Genomic DNA, 18,117 nt, shown 5'->3' on the forward strand with positions numbered 1-18,117 from the left:
AATTAATACACTCAGCAATGTTTACAAGCTGCACATAGTAATTATAGTGACAGTTATAGGTTCCAATGTATTCGTCATTGAAATAAAAGATCCCAAATACTGTACTTCCACACACCTAGCAAGACTTGCCTACTGTATGTTGTATCTACTTACTATATTATCTACTTTAGCGTTGTTAAAATTCTCAGTACACATAATCTTTCAGAGCTAGCTGGCCATACCACTACTCAGTAAAAGAAGACTGAGAGAGATCGGGTGCCCTCTGTATGACACTGGTAAAAATAGCCACGTGAAGCAGGACTGTAAAAATCCATGAAGCCAAGAAGACAGTAGTCTGTGTAGCAATGGAATCAGTTATTAATGGATTTACTTAAAGGGGACCTGCAGTGTCCCAGAACAGGTCCTCTTATCCTCACACTTTTATTATAACCAGTTCTGTTCTGGAAAGCTATGGTCCACTGCAAACTGTGAGTATTGTGTCACCCCTCTCAGTGTTCAGGTCTGCTATTCCATTCGTTTCTTGCATGCATATTCAGTTATCAGTGCCTAATGGTATTATGTCGCCTCCCAGTGTTCAAGTGTGGTACTTCTCATGTATATTTCTCTGTATATGCCTTATGGTGTGATGATGCAAAGGCTGGTGTATCACGTGACTGCCCTGTTGCCATGGTGCCCCCAATGGTCATCGAGCTTTGGCTGGGGTTACCATGTGACTTCCTGTTCTACCTCAGTCTATTCCCTATCACAGAGGGGATAGGTTGTGTCTGTCCTCTCTCCCTGCTAAGAGAGAGGCCTGTGTGTGCTCTGCTGCTCCAGTCCACTGGCTGTGTTCCTGTCTCAAGTCTCAAGATTCTCATCTGGCTGCCGATTCTTCAGTCATTCCTCTCACCATCTTCTCTAATCATCAACAGCAAGTATTTTATTCAAGTCTCATTCCACCCAGCATCTCATCTTCAGTTTCACTACTACTCCCATCATCCAGCACGCTACTCTCACAGCCTATTGCATCATCACCCATTACTCTGCCTTATTCAAGTTTGCCTTATTCCCGGTTGCATCCGGAGAGACTGTTGCTACTAGTTACCACCGTTACAATAAATATACAACTACCGTTGTTTCTGAACCTTGGCATTGGTGTAATTATTGGTGCCCTGACTAAGGACAACGAAGAATCGCATGCCTAGTCTCCACTCGGTCAGGAGTCCGGTTTCCAGCTGTGATTCCTCGTGCCTAAACCGTGACAACCATCCAGTTAGCAGCTTCCCAGGTTCCTGCCCGCTACAACACCCTCTCAGCGGAGTGGCCCCTAGGGGCCCGGGCATCGCATTTGGCGTCACGAACAGGATTCAAACCGCGTTGTGCCCGCTTCACTGATGCCCAAAGGTGCACTACAATCCCCAGAAAGACTTTGTTAAATTGTCATGGGATTCATCGAGGTGCCCAGCGTCCCCGTCAGTGTGGAGGATGTCTATCGTTCTTTATTGGGGCCTACTGCTTGGGGATTATTTGCTGCGCCATACCCCAGAGAGGAGGGGGTTAACCGCCATGCCGCCAAAGCGTGGGAATCGCCTGGCGCCATAGACTTTGCTGCTGTGTCTCCTGATTGGCCACCTGTGCTGGATGACATCACTGTTGCCGGGCAGATTGTTGGGCCGGAACTTCAGCCTCTGCGCTCCTCCTCCTCCCAGGTCCTCAAAGGCCCGCCAGTGCGCAGCAAGATGGCGTCCTGCAAGGAGTGCGTACCTGCCGCAGCTGATCCTGTGGTACCGGAGTTTCCAGCGTGCCTGCTAGCACCGCTCCCATCCTACAGCGACACCAGCTGGGGCGCTGCCCCGTTGGACGACGAAAGCCACAGCCGGGCCTCCACTCCGTCCTCCGCTAATCAGGACGGGGGATCCACTCCTGGTGCCCGCATCTCACCGAAACCGGTCCGTTCCAGTGCCTGCGACTTAGCCTTCTCTACTGGAGGATCCACATCACCGGAGAGCGGTCTGTCCGTAAGTGACCCGACTTTCTTATCTCCCGTCCCGGGCCTCAAAGTAAAGGACTCGGCCAAGGCCTCAGTGTCCCCGGCTCTGTGGCAGCCTCCAGGGCGTGATTCGCCGCCCCTGCCGCAATGGATGCTCGGGCGTGGGCCTAAGATTATGCAGTTGATCGAGGACATTCAGCAGGCCCTTGCTGCCCTGTCACCTGCCATTGCAGCTGCCACCGCTATGCCTAGCGCTGCTCCTGCAGCTTCCATTACAGCGGGCCCGTCTACTACAGCAGCCCCCTCTACTGCTCCCACTGCCGTGGCTAAAGCTGCCTCTTCCACCACGTCAATCACTTACCATGTGGCCCCCATCATCTCTCCTATCACCACAGCGGCGCCTAGCATCGTGGCCACCACTGCATCCAGTGATGCCTCTGCTCCAGGTCCTCCACGCTTCAACTACCCATGAGAGAGGAGAAAGAAGAAGCCTACTCAGGGTCTTCCTGCATCCTTTCATTAAGCTTTGCTACAGAAAGCAAAGTCCTTCACTGTTCATATGACTGTTTTGTTTTAAGTTTGAAAAGTTTTGCAACGTTTAAGGTTCGCACTGGTCCTCCTGACCAAGCTTCCTTGTTTCTCATCCAGCTATGTGCTGATGGACACTCAACTTGTTACATTGTTCTCTAGTACCTGTCCCAGAGCCTTTACATGGATGATGGTTTTAATTGCCTAAAAGAGACTCTACCATAACAGAGACACTTACCCAGTTCTTCCTAAAGCACTTTCATGAGTATGTGATTGTCAGAAGTTTATTGTTGCACTCTATTATTGCACTACAGTAGTCAAAAATGTTATTTTCATATTAGCGACATATCTATATATTTTCTTCCTCTGAGTAAGCAGAAAAGTCAGAGTAGTGTGTCTTTAAAAAAAAAAAAAGTATATCTTCTCATAAGAGTATATTCTCGTATCAAAGTCAGATATTTTTCCTCCTCCTCTGAGTTAGAAGTCAGTATATGTGTACAGCCTCAGAGAAAGTCCATTTTCTAAAGAGTATATTTTCCAAAGATTGTATTTTCTCACAGGGGTTTTCTGTTTCCTTCATATATTGCATTATGGTGTTTTCAACTGGAAAGATTATTTGAGCCAGTATTCTTCAAGACCTCGCAGTTAACGTTTGTTGTCCTCTATGTTTCCCTTCCTTGTGTCTCCATTGTTTGTTTATCCCTATCTTGTCCCAACACAGTAGTTGCTACACATAGTCATACTCAACACTTACATTTGTCCATACATATTGCACCTTGGATACCTTTTTCGTGTGTTTGGCCTGAGTGTTTGGGTTGCCTGATTGTTTGTATGTATGTATGAGGGATCCCAAGTGTATGCTTGCTTTTGTTATTTTCTTCTTTCTCTTCCAGGTGTCCAAGTCCCTTCACACAGACACCCAAGGCAGTACACAGGTCTGCACATTTCTTTTTCCAGTAGGGTAACATATTTCATTGGACACCTACTGTCCAAACTGACTAGAATTGAGGGTCGCCCGCCAGCAGTTAAGTAGTCCTGACTTCCATGTCAGATGGTTCACGCACTCACTACCTGTAACCAGAGTATGTTAGGCACCCCTAGATGAAGTCCTGCCACTAGGGTTTTTATTTCTCTTCTCTCACCGGTGCTTGAGCGTGGTAAACACACACCTACATACTCACTCTCACTCACATACCTTCCTCTCATCTTGTTGTCTTGGTCCTTTATGTTTCATTCATCCACATCTACCTCAACTTGTGGTTCACCGAGGTCGGCTCATTTCTAGTAAGGAAGTATGCAGTTTCCCAGAACAGGTCCTCTTATCCTCACACTTTTATTATAACCAGTTCTGTTCTGGAAAGCTATGGTTCACTGCAAACTGCGAGTATTGTGTCACCCCTCTCAGTGTTCAGGTCTGCTATTCCATTAGTTTCTTGTATGCATATTCAGTTATCAGTGCCTAATGTTATTATGTCGCCTCCCAGTGTTCAAGTATGGTACTTCTTATGTATATTTCTCTGTATATGCCTAATAGTGTGATGATGCAAAGGCTGGTGTATCACGTGACTGTGCCCTGTTGCCATGGTGCCCCCAATGGTCATCAAGCTTTGGCTGGGGTTACCATGTGACTTCCTGTTCTACCTCAGTCTATTCCCTACCACAGAGGGGATAGGTTGTGTCTGTCCTCTCTCCCTGCTAAGAGAGAGGCCTGCGTGTGCTCTGCTGCTCCAGTCCACTGGCTGTTCCTGTCTCAAGTCTCAAGATTCTCATCTGGGTGCCGATTCTTCAGTCATTCCTCTCACCATCTTCTCTAATCATCAACAGCAAGTATTTCATTCAAGTCTCATTCCACCCAGCATCTCATCTTCAGTTTCACTACTACTCCCATCATCCAGCACGCTACTCTCACAGCCTATTGCAGCATCACCCATTAGAAACATAGAAACATAGAAACATAGAAGACTGTCGGTAGAAAAAGACCACTGGGTCAATCTAGTCTGCCCTTTTAGTATTTTCTGTCTTATTATCTTAGGATAGATATATGTCTATCCCAGGCGTGTTTAAATTCTGTTATTGTAGATTTACCAACCACCTCTGCTGGAAGTTTGTTCCAGGTATCTACTACTCTTTCAGTAAAATAATATTTTCTCACATTGCTTCTGATCTTTCCCCCAACTAACCTCTCACTGTGTCCTCTTGTTCTTGAGCTCAGTTTTTTACTAAAAACACTTCCCTCCTGAACCTTATTTAGTCCTTTAACATACTTAAAGGTTTCAATCATGTCCCCCCTTTCCCGTCTTTCCTCCAGACTATACAGATTCAAATCTTTAAGTCTTTCCTGATATGGTTTATGCCTCACACCCTCCACCATTTTTGTAGCCCGTCTTTGGACCTGTTCAATTTTATCAATGTCCTTTTTTAGATGAGGTCTGCAGAACTGGACACAGTATTGCAGATGTGGCCTCCCCAGAGCTCTACACAGCGGGATCACAATCTCCCTCTGCCTACTGGTTATACCTCTAGCTATACACCCCAGCATACGATTTGCTTTCCCCACCGCCTGGTTGCACTGGTGACTCATTTTAAGGCTGTCTGATATCACTACCCCTAAATCCTTCTCTTCTGAAGTCTTTTCCAACACAGTACTGCCGATGTGATACTCGGATAGACGATTCCTCCTCCCCAAGTGCATTATTTTACATTTGGAAACGTTGAACTTCAATTTCCACTGCTTTGACCACTTATCTAGCAAAGCTAAATCGTTTTCCATATTACTGACATCTCCAGGAATATCAACCCTATTGCACACTTTTGTCAGCAAACAGACAAATAGACAAACCTTACCTACCAACCCTTCTCCTATGTCACTTACAAACATATTAAAAAGAATAGGACCCAGAACAGAGACTGTTGCTACTAGTTACCACCGTTACAGTTAATATACAACAACCGTTGTTTCTGAACCTTGGCATTGGTGTGATAATTGATGCCCTGACAAAGGACAACGAAGAATCGCATGCCTAGTCTCCGCTCGGTCAGGAGCCTGGGTTCCAGGTGCGATTCCTCGTGCCTAAACCGTGACAACCATCCAGTTAGCAGCTGCCCCGGTTCCTGCCCGCTACAACACCCTCTCAGCGGAGTGGCCCCTAGGGGCCCGGGCATCGCAGACCTTTGACCATGGGTGTAAGTAGAAATAGCTGGGCCCCATAGCAAACTTTTGAATGACCACCTGCTCTGACTCCTTATTTGTCATGTTGGAGGTCAAGCCTGCAAGGGTATTGCTAGGGGCCTTGAAGGGGTATTCTGGTGAAAAAAAATAAAATGCACAAAAAGCATACAGTTGCTTCCTATATGTTTCCCATCGGCCAGAAGAAGCGCATGTGCGCGAAACGCCTGTTGCCTTGTGGAACGCCCCTGCTAATCCATGTCTACCGCTTTTTGTTACCGGTGTTGTGTGCTTCACAGATAAATGACCATTCAACTCGGTGGTGAGTGCCGCTCATCTGTCTCTCATGTACCCATGTGAATAAAGTTCTGCTATACGGGAACAGAGCACCACATATAGTTCACCGATACATCCATTTTTGACACAGCTGCATCTGTCCATGTGAATAACTCACCTAAGATAATTACCAATTATAATACAGTGGTACCTTGGTTCTCAAACCGCTTGGAACTTAAACAGTATTTTCAAGGAAAGTTTGCTTTGGTTCTCAAACTCTTGCTTGGTTCACAAACACTTTTCGGGCTCCCAGTTTTGAAGTACTTGGTATTTGAACGTTTTTGCGAGCGTGGATGGTGGGTTGTACCTGGTGAGTTTAGCATTGGTGAGGCTTCACATACAGTACAGTACTGTATAAGATTGCTGGAGTGCATATACAGCACAGTAGTAGTATAGGCAGTGCACCACCATCTCCCATCCTGTGCTGTATTAGACTGTTGGAGTGCATGTACAGTACAGTAATAGTACAGTCAGTGCACCACCATGTCCGTTACAGTGCTGGGATGGGGAGGACTCTATGCAGTAAAGGAGTACTGTACTATAATTGCTGGTTTTGTCTAATGTTTCTTGTGCATAGTGTACTGTACAGTATATAGTGCTGTTCTGGCCTGTACTGTACAGTATAGTTTTGTTCTATAATGTACTGTAGTGATTAAACTGGATACTTTTTAATGTAATATATGGATACTGTAGGTAATTATTGGTGGGTGCTGGAACCACTTAAACATATTTACATTATTTCCTATGGGAAGACACTGCTCGGTTCTCAAACTGCCTTCTGGAACCAATTAAATTTGAGAACCGAGGTACCACTGTACTATATAGAAGCTAAATAATACTGCCACATCATAATAAAACACTACTTCCACATACAGGTAGTGACTGAAAATACCTTGCTAATGTTACCAAATAATACTGCCGTACATTACATATTAGGGCTTGGCCACACTAGCGTTTTTCTTTTTTTAATGGATCCGTCCATATTAATGTAACGGATGAGCATAAACTGATGAGCAGACTGATGCAAACTGATGGCAAAAGGTTCATCATTTTTTTAATGGTCCGTTTGTATTTTGGCTTAAAAAAACTGATTTTTGTTAAAATCAAAGCTTGATGTAAAATTGAAGTTTTATTACAATATTATACAATATTATAATAAAACTTAAATTTTACATCAAGCTTTGATTTTACATCAAGTACTACTACTCCCATCATTGAAGGAGTGATCTGAAGGAGTCCATCTGATGCCGTCAGCGCCACCAAAAGTCCCGAATCTTCCTGCACGGTTGTACCTCCAGCTGGCAGAACCTTCCTTTGATTTCACCATCTATCAACAAGTTGTCTTTGTATATTACATTAGTTCCTACATTATACTGAAATAGTAGTGTTAGATTTTTAACATTTGCATATTCTCTGTAACAGATGAGTGATGTCTTGGCACATGTTTTCACTACATGGTATCTGTGCACTCTGTGCTAGTCTGGCCCAAGCCTTCTGCAAACTGCAAATGTCAGCTGATCAGTATGTTTTGCCTCTCAAAACCCCTTTAACCAGTTAACCTGTAACCAGTCTCCAGTATTCCTGAATTACCTGCGGGAAGGTTAAGCAAAATCAAGAGAAGTTTTTGCCTCTTCACTGCCTCTGAACCTGATCCTGTATAAGTCAAGTTGCCACAAGAAAGTCACTGCCTTGTTACCAGTCCATGCTGGGAGGATAAAGTTTAAGTTTTCTGCTGCTCCAAGAAGGAAAATAGCCATTGTCAGGAGCTGGAGAAATGCAGAACAAAGGTCCCCTTACGTTACACCAATCTTTTTTGAGGCTTAAAGTAGGAGCCACGTCCCTACCAAGTCCTTTTTTACCGTTTTATGTATACGTCCCTGCAGACTAAGTGCTTGTTCCCACATTCCGATGGAAGATGTGCTACGAACCGATCAAAAGAACGAGTTGGGAGAAAACCGCGCTGCCACATGTTCCTCTCCCAGCTCTATGTGACAAGATGAGTCGGGCTCCTAATGTATATCTATGGAGCCTGACTCTTTTTTTTACCTGATGCAGAGCAAGGAGTGGACGCACTGCAGCACGGTCCTCCCCCCGCTCATTCTTACGATTGGTACAGGTCTGAGCACTCCAGACCTGGAGTGGCATGTCCTTATGATATGTCCAAAAATGTTTCTTTTTATATAAAGACAGTGACACTTTAAAAGAAGAATATAGTTCAAACTAAGTGGCAGGCAAGAATTCTTACATTATGCTTCCTCGTGTACACAATATTCAAGGAATATGTTTCACATCAGAATGATTAATGATTATGACACCTTTGTCACAAAATTATCTCTATAGTGTCTACCTTTTCTTCTTAGTGTTTAGTAACTTCAATGTGGTGATCCTTACAGGACTGACAACATGTAACAATCCTCATAGATATGACAAATCAGTTTCTACTGTACTTCTGGAAAGCATCATGTGTACAATCAGTTGGAGAAAGTTTTGTAACAGATATAGAATTATATTGCCATCTAGTGGACTTTCAGATAAATTGCATATTCATAATTAACAGGTAGCAGCCTATAAATGTTCCCAAATCTGTTAGGCTATGTTCGCACATGTTGGAGTTTCATTGCTTCACCGCAATAAAGGACGGCTGGACAGCAATTAAATGATTACTTGCTGCATTGAAGTGATGCATGACTGCAACAGAATGGTCTATTACTGCATTTTACTGCATGTGTGAACAGGCCATATAATAAAAAAAATTAATAGATCAATATTAGGTGTTAGAGAGGCGATGCCCAAAGATATAACAAGTTTCAGCTGCTGAAATAAAAAGTCAGTCTTACCAGATTGCAACCTTTTGAAGAAGTCGGTGTTCAGAACCCTATGGAATGACAGCAACCTCTGCTGAGGTAATGACTGTATGGATATATAAGCCAGGATACCGAGACCACACAAGTCCACATAACATCCTGTGCTCAGACTGCAAAAGTGATGACTGGGGCGTTGTCAAATAACTAAGTTTGAGAATGCAGGTCTAAGTTGAAAGCCTGGAAAGAATGTTGTTGATACAATGAAATCTGAATGTGTTTAACCCTTTCAGGATCGGTCCAGATAGTGCCTTGAGGACTAGAGCCCATTTTTTAAATCTGACCAGTCTTACTTTATGTGGTTATACATCTGTGATATTATAACTTGTCCTAGAAATTCTGAGACTGTTTTCTCGTCACATATTGTACTTTAGGTTAGTGGTAAAATTTGGCGGTCACCGGTTAGTGGTAAAATATTTCTGCGGTCACCGTGCGGGTTTAGTTATGTGATAATTTTATTGCCAGTGTCATTACGCATGCAGAAATACTGAATATGTGTACTTATTTATTTATTTTTACATTTATTATTGACTTGGGGGCTATGGGGATTTTAAGTTTATTTATTTATTTGTGCGTGTGTTTTGTTTATTGTTGTACTTTATTTTACTGTCCCCCCCATGGGGACATCACTATCTGATTGCCTGATTACAGGCATTTACATTGCAGTGCAGATTTGCATTGCTTTGTAATGTGCCTGTAAAATAGGTAAAGCTGAGAAGGCTCAGCCTTAGGCCTTAGAGAGTGGAGGAGAGAGGTTGCCGGAGGGGCCATGTCCAATGTAGAAGTGTACTCTGCCTGCAACAGTGTGACTGAAGAAGGCAAATTTAGAGACCTACTGAGAAAATAGGGCCTTGTGTAAAGTCCTTCAGCTGGGGATTTTGTAGATGTACCTCCTGCTTCTTGCAGTGTTTGAGAAAAAGAATATTCCCTCAGCAATGGCCCTGGTGTTCCTGGACAAGGTGATCCCTGTGTGGCTGCTCTCCTCTTGATACTCCCTTAGCACTGCATCTTGGGTCTGTTGTTCATAAGGAAGAACTGTGGTTGCTTAGCTGTGTCCCTGTAAGAAGACCTAGCCAAGGCCAGGCCCTGGCTTGGCTTCTGGCGAGACCATTCTGTCATGCTCCCTCTCACACTGAATCCAGACTACAAGCTGACCAACTCCTCCCACCAGGAACTAAGCCCTAACTACAGGGGTCTGTGTAACCCTGCCTGTGATTAATGGGCTGTGTGTGTGTGTGTGTAGGAAAAAGAGCAAAGGTTAAAGAAAGGAGGGAAAGCACCTGTACCCGTGAGTGGTCAGAAAAGCAACACATGACACATAACAATTTGCCCCTGGAATACTTCAGATGTGCAAAAGACAGGTTACAGAGAAAAACAGTAGTGACACCTAGTGGAAAAACGCTACGTACACCTCATCCTACTTGTGTGAGCCCAAGAGAATTACCTTACGCAACAGAACTTAGGGGCCTGTACCTGGTAACTACATAACCAGTGTGGGGACATTATCTCCAATGGGCTTTAATGAGCAGAAGAATTTTGCTCCATTTTTGTAGTTCGAGATTAATATGTTGTTAACTGTTCCTTCATCTAATTTTGGTTTTGGTTGAAATGTCTCTATGCTGAGTTTAGATTAAAATATGCAGTTTTCTGTTATGGTATACTTACTATTGGCTAGTGCTCTGATCTCAGGGAAATAAATATGGGCTTTCTTCTCGACTGACCTCATGAAGCACTTTGCGCATGTCTCTTTTTGGTTTCACTCTTTGGTTTCCCTTAGGCATCCCCTGGTTGTTGATATAGCCCCTTTGAGCTAAAGAAGGACGGATTGTGTGTTTAGACACATTACTGTATTTTCCTATGTATAAGTCTACTTTTCCCATGTATAAGTCTACTTCTTAAATGTCGGGTATCATCTTGTAGGACAGGTGCTGAAAAACTCCTAAACTGGACTGGAGAATCTGCGGGAGCCACATACGGTGGGGGGAGATCAAATACAGCCCCATCTCGCCGTATGGAAAAAAAAGAGGGTAATAGAGGGAAAATTCTCCCTCTTTTCTACACTATAGGTGTTGCAATCGGCCTGATCGCAGCACCTATAGGGTTAACTGCCACAATCCGCGCTCGGCCGGGTCAGTTGGTACAGTGGTGTGGTAGTTGAGTGGGTCTAGGGTCACTGGGGCACTTGTCACGGTAGTTTGGAGTGGTATGGGATCCACCCCAGATAGTTGGCACGGCAACAGCACATCAAGAAAAGGTAACCCAGTGTACCGGTGTGTGTAGGTATGGGTGCGTAATGATAGGTCAAAGTCCAATGCTTTCGAAGAATAGAACAGTTTACTTGGGATATCGTAGTGAAATACAAAGAAAGTACTTTGGTAGGAACACAGTCATGTACAATACAAGAAAAGATACAAACTTGCAAGTTACTCAGGTGCTTGTTGAGGTAGAGATAAGGTGCTTTGAGGAAGGAAGTGCAGTGTGTGGTGTCCCACCACGGGGGTTGCTTTTGGTTACACCCTTTGCAGAAGCCTGTACTTTTTGTGTGTCAGTAAGTGATGAAGTAGTTTTAAAGCGACTCTGTACCCACAATTTGACCCCTCCAAACTGCGTGTACCTTTATATAGCTGCTTTTTATCCAAGATCTGTCCTGGGGTCTGTTTGGCAGGTAATGCAGCTATTGTCCTAAAAAACAACTTTTAAACTGGCAGCCCTGTGCCCAACGGGCATGGCCTAGAGTGACTATGCATTAGGCTGGCACAACCTCTCTGTCCCTCCTCCCCGCCCTCCTCATCATTAGGAATGCTCCAGGCAGATTATCTACTATTCCCCACCTTTGTTAGCCCTGTTCAATGTTCAGCATGAAGAAAATGTTCCAGTGGCATTCCTAATGATGAAGAGGGTGGGGAGAAGGAACGGAGGGGTGGTGCAAAGTTAGGGCACAGATATTCTAAGCCATGCCCTTTGGGCACGGGGCTGCAAGTTTTAAAGTTGTTTTTTAGGACAATAACTGCATCCCCTGCCAAACGGACCCCAGAACAGATCTTGGATTAAAAGCAGCTGTCCGAAGGTACAAGTGGGTTGGGGGGGGGTCAGATTGTGGGTACAGAGTCGCTTTAAAGTTTTGCCACCAGATGTCGTAAGTGTATGTACTTAGTCGATGCACTGCTGTAGAACTGTAAGGGTTATTGTTGATTGATATGTCACATGGATCTGTAGACCAATGAGCGTGTTCTCTTTTCCTGACCTATTACTTCTCTCTTTACTTCTTCTGTATGCAAGTATATAAGTAACGCCACCCGACACTATGCAGTGTTAAACCCTTCCTTAGAGAGGACAAGTTAGAGATCATCTCAACCCATGCCGTGGACAAGAAGAGTCACAGTGCTGGACAGTATCCACAAAGAGGAAAGGCTAGGAACTGATCCGGATAGAGCACAGTTGCTTGAAGCCTATGAACTCTATCTCGCAGCGCGGGTGTGGACAGGGAGCCCTTAGCATTCCGCTCATCCCAGGTAACAAGGTCTGGGGCTTGTGTCACCCACTAGGATGGGTCCCCCGACACTGGTAGGGCAATAGGTGGTGCGAAGACACAAAGGTCAAAACACAGGCACAAGTATTCTCACTTTCTTCTCAAGTATTCTTTTACCTCATCCTCCAACATCCTGACAGAGCACAGTACTAATTGGGTTGGGACTCTCACGACATCCTTCTCTCTACTCCTCTGATTCTATAACCTTATAATTTAAAAAAAAAAAAAAAAAAAAAAGGGGTTAGCTGTTTGAGTAGGAGTTGGAAAAACCCCATCTGTGTGTCCTTAAGTTTGTAATTTATTTTGGGGTTAGGATTTGCAGGGTCATGTAATTGTATGCATGTTGTAATCTTCCCACCTTGTATGTGAGCTTGGTTCCACCTTTGTTGGGAGTGAGGGGAATAACCTGTGGAGAACTATTGGAGGAGGGGTGAAAACTCTGTGTGTTAAAGGGTACAATGATGAGAACCAAAAAAAATCAGCAGAGTCCCACTAAAGAAGGAAGGGAGACGAAGCAGGGGGGAAAGATGGAAAAATATTTATCCCTGTCACAGGCAGCAAATAAAGCTAAATTAGTTAACAGAGGGTTGGGGGAATCCTTACTGGAGGAAACAGCAGATGGAGCACAGAGTAAATTGGAAAAGGCTGAAGGCAGTGAAACCCTGGAAAAGATATTGGAAGCAGTGAACAAATGTAATGTGTCATTAGAAGTGTTAACAGGACAGATCGGGACCATCCAGTCAGAAATTTCCCTGATTAGAGGAGATATGGGGAAAATAAAAGAAAGATGTGATGAGGCAGAAAACAGAATCAGCACAGTGGAGGATGAGGTGCAGAAAATGAAAAAAATAATTGAGCATCTGGAGAACAGCAGCAGAGAGATGAAGGAAAAAACCACAGATTTAGAAAATAGGTCGCGCAGGAACAATGTGAAAATAATTGGTATACCAGAAAAGGAAGAGAAGGAAAACCCAACCACATTTATATATGAATGGCTAAAGGAAAGGTTTGGGGAATATCTCTCCCCAGGGTTTGAAGTAGAGAGGGCACATAGAATACCAGGGAAGAGGATAACAGCAGGTGACTATCCTAGGCCTATAATAGCGAAGATTATGTCCGCTAGAGATAGAGACACCATTATGCAAAGGGCACGGAAGGTAGGGGAGTTGATGTATAATGGACAGAGGATCTCTATCTATCCATATTTTGCAGCCCAAACAGGGCGGGACAGAATGAGCTATAATAATGTGAAAAAACGTTTGAGAGCGGCCGATCTAAAGTACTCGTTACTGTTTCCAGCAAAATTACGGGTGGTGGCTAATGGGAAAGTGTGGTTTTTTGGTACACCAGAGGAAACGGGGAAGTGGTTGGATAGCCAAGGCCGGTAAATGATAAGCGAAAATGAAGAGTTGGAATCTGCCTTCCTGTGAGGACAGGGGGACAGGTTGTGGGGGGAGGAGGGGGGTGGAGGGTGGGGGGGGGGGGGGAGGAGGGGGGATCGGGGAGGGGAGTGGGGGGGAGGGGTGGATGGTGGAGGGGGGGAGGAGAGGGGGGGGTGGGTTCCCGGGTGGAATAGGGTGTAAAAAGCAGAATTGTCTCAAATTATTTAGGAGTATCTATTACTTTACTCGCTCCTCAGTTATTTTTATGGGTCCTAGGCCAAAGGGGAGGGAAAGACGTCTGATAAGTGAGGGATGAGTACGAAAATAGTGGTTTGGAATGTAAGGGGTTTAAAAGATCGGCTAAAAAGACACGCAGTATTTGGGGTGATTAAAAATTATTTGCCGGGGATTATATGTTTGATAGAAACGCACTTCACGAAGTCCACGACTACTTTGTTAAATAGGCCCTGGTGGTCTTCTCAATATCACGCAACATTTTCTGAATATTCTAGAGGGTTATCAGTTTTAGTGCACAGATCAATTGTTTGGGAATTAGAGGGAAAAGTATTAGATAGAGAGGGAAAATATATAATATTGAAATGTAGAATAGGATTTTTGAGGTGTATTCTGGTTTTTGTATATATACCACCACCGTACTCATCCGTCACTTTGAATAAGGTGTATGAGATAATTAGTGGGTGGGAGGAGTTACCAGTTATGATTTTGGGGGATATGAATTGTGTGATGAATGAAGAGAAAGATAGATTGAGAAGAAAAAAGGTGAAAAATCTGGCTAAAGTAACCCCATTAAGTAAAGCTGGCGTGGAAATGGGTCTGAGGGACATATGGAGAGAGAGGAACCCTGAGGCATCGGTTTATTCTTGTTTTAATAAGACCTGCCAGACAAGTTCACGAATTGACCTAGCCTTGGTAAATGACTTATTTGTACGTTATATTAAAGAAATAAAGTATAAAACACGCGCAGTATCAGATCATGCCCCCTTATGTGTAGATATAATGTCAGGGGAAAAACAGAGATTGATTAGGTGGAGAATAAATGCACACTGGTTTAAGCTTATGAACAAGGATAACCAGATAAAGAGTGAATTAGAGGAGATGTTAAGTAAGAACTGGGGGACAGCGCCGGATGAGATGGTATGGGAAGCCATGAAGGCCTTCCTTCGGGGCATACTCAAAAAAAAAATATCGAAATTAAAAAGAAGGAGTTCAGAAGGGAAGGAATAGAGCTAGAGAAAAAGGTAGCAAGAATGGAGGAAAAATATCATGAGGACCCATGTGAGGAAAAGGAGAGGGAGTGGTTACAGGCGCAGGAAGAATATAATGAAATGTTGGAAGAAAAAGCGAAGAACAAAATCTTTTTTATGGGAAAAGAGAGATATTTAAGTGGAGGGAAGCCCAGTAAAAGAACAATGGCGATAATAGAGAGTCAAGAGCCCAGGAAGGGAATATCAGTAATAAAAGATGGGAATGGGAGGTTAACTAGTGTGCAGAGTGAGATTAGGGAAGAGTTTGTAAGATACTATGAGGGGTTGTATAGGTCAGAGAACAAGAAAACATCAGAGGAGATTGAGGAGTACCTGAAGGGGGTGGAAATGCCAGTTATTTCTGAGGAGCAGAAAGAAGAGCTGGGGGCCCCATTGCAGATTTGGGAATTTGAGAATGCCCTGAAGGAAGTGAAAGGGTATACCTCTCCAGGAGGGGATGGATTACCTTTCGAGGTGTATAGGAGGTACGGAGAGGTAATGATACCGGCATTATGTAGGGTAATGAGAGGGGCGGTGGAAAAGGGTAAATTACCTGAATCTATAAGAGAGGCAAGTATAACACTCATACCCAAAGAAGGTAAGGATCTACAGCAGGCAGGAGCATATAGGCCAATATCACTGTTAAACGTTGATGTCAAGCTATATGCTAGAGTATTGGCAAACCGTTTAAAAAAAATAATATCTGATTTGGTGCATGAAGACCAGGCAGGCTTTGTGCCAGGGAGAACGATTATGAGTAATATTGGACGGGTGTTTCACAATATGCAGATGGCCGATGAGGGGGTTCCCCACTCCATTCTGTCATTGGATGCGGAGAAAGCCTTTGACAGGGTGGAGTGGGAATTTTTATGGAAGGTCATGGAGCGGTTTGGGTTGGGGGACAACTTTGTAGGGAAGGTAAAACTCCTATATAGAGATGTAAAATCATGTGTAATGGTAAATGGGGTCCAATCAGGGTATTTTGATTTAGGAAGGGGCATCTGGAACCTAACTTATCAAGTGTCTTACTAAGTGTGAAGTATTCTTTCAAGGTAAGGCTATGTTCACACTACAGAAAAGGACGGCCGTTGTCATCGGCAACAACGGCCGTACTTTGTGCGGTGTGGAACACAGCCTGTTCTTCTATGGGATCCCGGCCGGAGCGTATACACATAGTATACGCTCCTGCGGGATCCCATGCGGCGCCGCAAAGTAGTGACATGTCAGTTTTCTGTGGCCGCAATTCAGTGAATTGCGGCCACAGAAAGACCTGTCAGTTCACACAATGAAGCGAGCGGTTCCGGCCGTTTGCTTCATTGTGTCCTATGGGAAGTTCTGATGTGGGTGCGCTGATGCGTCCACATCAGAACACTGCGGCCGGAAAGATCATCCGGCCGGTACTTAAGTACCGGCCGGGATGATCTTTGCAGAAAGCGGCTCTTCCGTGACACGGCCGGGTAATGGAACGGCTGGTCTCTTCCGGTGTGTCAACATAGCCTAAAGCTGTATGACCAGCTGTACATACGTATTCTCCAAGTAAAGCAGACCTTGTTTATGATAAAGGAGACTCTGTGATTTCTCACCCTGCACCAACACAGTACATGAACATTCCTTGGATCCTCTCCCCTGTTTGTGGGTGGCAGTGCCAATAGTCCGGGTGGGTCATTCCTCCACTCCAGACCATCGTGACTACTACCCAAGGGACCCCGCAACAGCCGGCAGGTCACTGACCACAGAGGAACAAGGTGTAACCAGCCCTTTAAAATAAAAGCAGGTGTGCCCCCATACTTGTGTGTCTCCAGGCTGAGTTTAGATTAACATATGCAGTTTTCTGTTATGGTATACTTACTATTGGCTAGTGCTCTGATCTCAGGGAATTAAATATGGGCTTTCTTTTCAACTGACCTCATGAAGCGCTTTGCATAAGTCTAAGAGTTTAGTGTCTAAGAGTGTAGTGTTTTTCTACTGCTCAGTCATCCAATTTTACTCTCTTTTTGGTTTCGCTCTTTGGTTTCCCTTAGACATCAACTGCTTGTTGATATAGCCCCTCTGAGCTAAAGAAGGACTGATTGTGTGTTTAGGCACATTTCTGTATTTTCCTATGTATAAGTCTACTTTTTAACCCAAGAAAATCTCCCCAAAGTCATAGGTCTTCTTAAACGCCGGGTATCATCTTGTAGGGCGGTTGCTTAAAAACTTTGAAACTGGACAGGAGGATCTGCAGGAGCCACATTAGGTAAGGGGAGCTCAAATACGGCCGCATCCCCGCTGTGTAGAAAACAGAGTGGAATAGAGGGAAAATTCTCCCTCTATTCTACACTATAGGTGCTGCGATCAGCCTGATCGCAGCACCTACGAGATTAACTGCCACAATCCGCGCTCGACTGAGTCAGCTGGTACAGTGGTGTGGTAGCAGAGTGGGTCTAGGGTCACTTGGGCACTTGTCACGGTAGTTTGGAGTGGTATGGGACCCACCCCAGACAGTTGGCACTGCAACAGCATGGAGGGAAAAGGTAACCCAGTGTACCATTGTGTGTAGTTACGGGTGCGTAAGGATAGGTCAAAGTCCAATGCTTTCAAAGAATAGAACAGTTTACTTGGGATAACGTAGTGAAATACAAAGAATGTACTTTGATAGGAACACAGTCATGTACAATACAAAAAAAAAGATACAAACTTGCAAGTTACTCAGGTGCTTGTCGTTCAGGTAGAGATAAGGGGGGAGATTTATCAAAGGGTGTAAAATTTAGACTGATGCAAAATGGCCACAGCAACCAATCACAGCTCAGCTTTCCTTTCAGCAGAGCCTAAAGCTGAGCTGTGATTGGTTGCTGTGGCCATTTTGCACCAGTCTAAATTTTACACCCTTTGATAAATCTCCCCCAAGGTGCTTTGAGGAAGGAAGTGCTGTGTGTAGTGACCCCCCATGGGTGTTTCTATTGGTTACACCCTTCGCAAAAGCCTGTACTTTTTGTGTATCAGTAGGTGATGAAGTAGTGTTAAAGTTTTGCCACCAGATGTCGCTATTGTAAGTGTATGTACTTAGTTGATGCACTGCTGTAGAACTGTAGGGGTTCTTGT

General features: G+C 44.4%; 1 protein-coding gene across 1 annotated transcript in view; it reads right to left on the reverse strand.

Annotated features, from left to right (window-relative positions):
- The window catches only part of PLA2G4C (phospholipase A2 group IVC), a 69,657-nt gene extending 60,676 nt beyond the window's left edge, over positions 1-8,981 (reverse strand). The window contains exon 1 of the mRNA XM_069961541.1: positions 8,837-8,981. The gene's annotated coding sequence lies outside the window, so the exon portion shown is untranslated. The remainder of the gene's footprint in view (positions 1-8,836) is intronic.
- Positions 8,982-18,117: the final 9,136 nt, after the last annotated feature.

This window comes from Dendropsophus ebraccatus, chromosome 3 (assembly GCF_027789765.1).
Source record: "Dendropsophus ebraccatus isolate aDenEbr1 chromosome 3, aDenEbr1.pat, whole genome shotgun sequence".
NCBI lineage: Eukaryota > Metazoa > Chordata > Amphibia > Anura > Hylidae > Dendropsophus > Dendropsophus ebraccatus.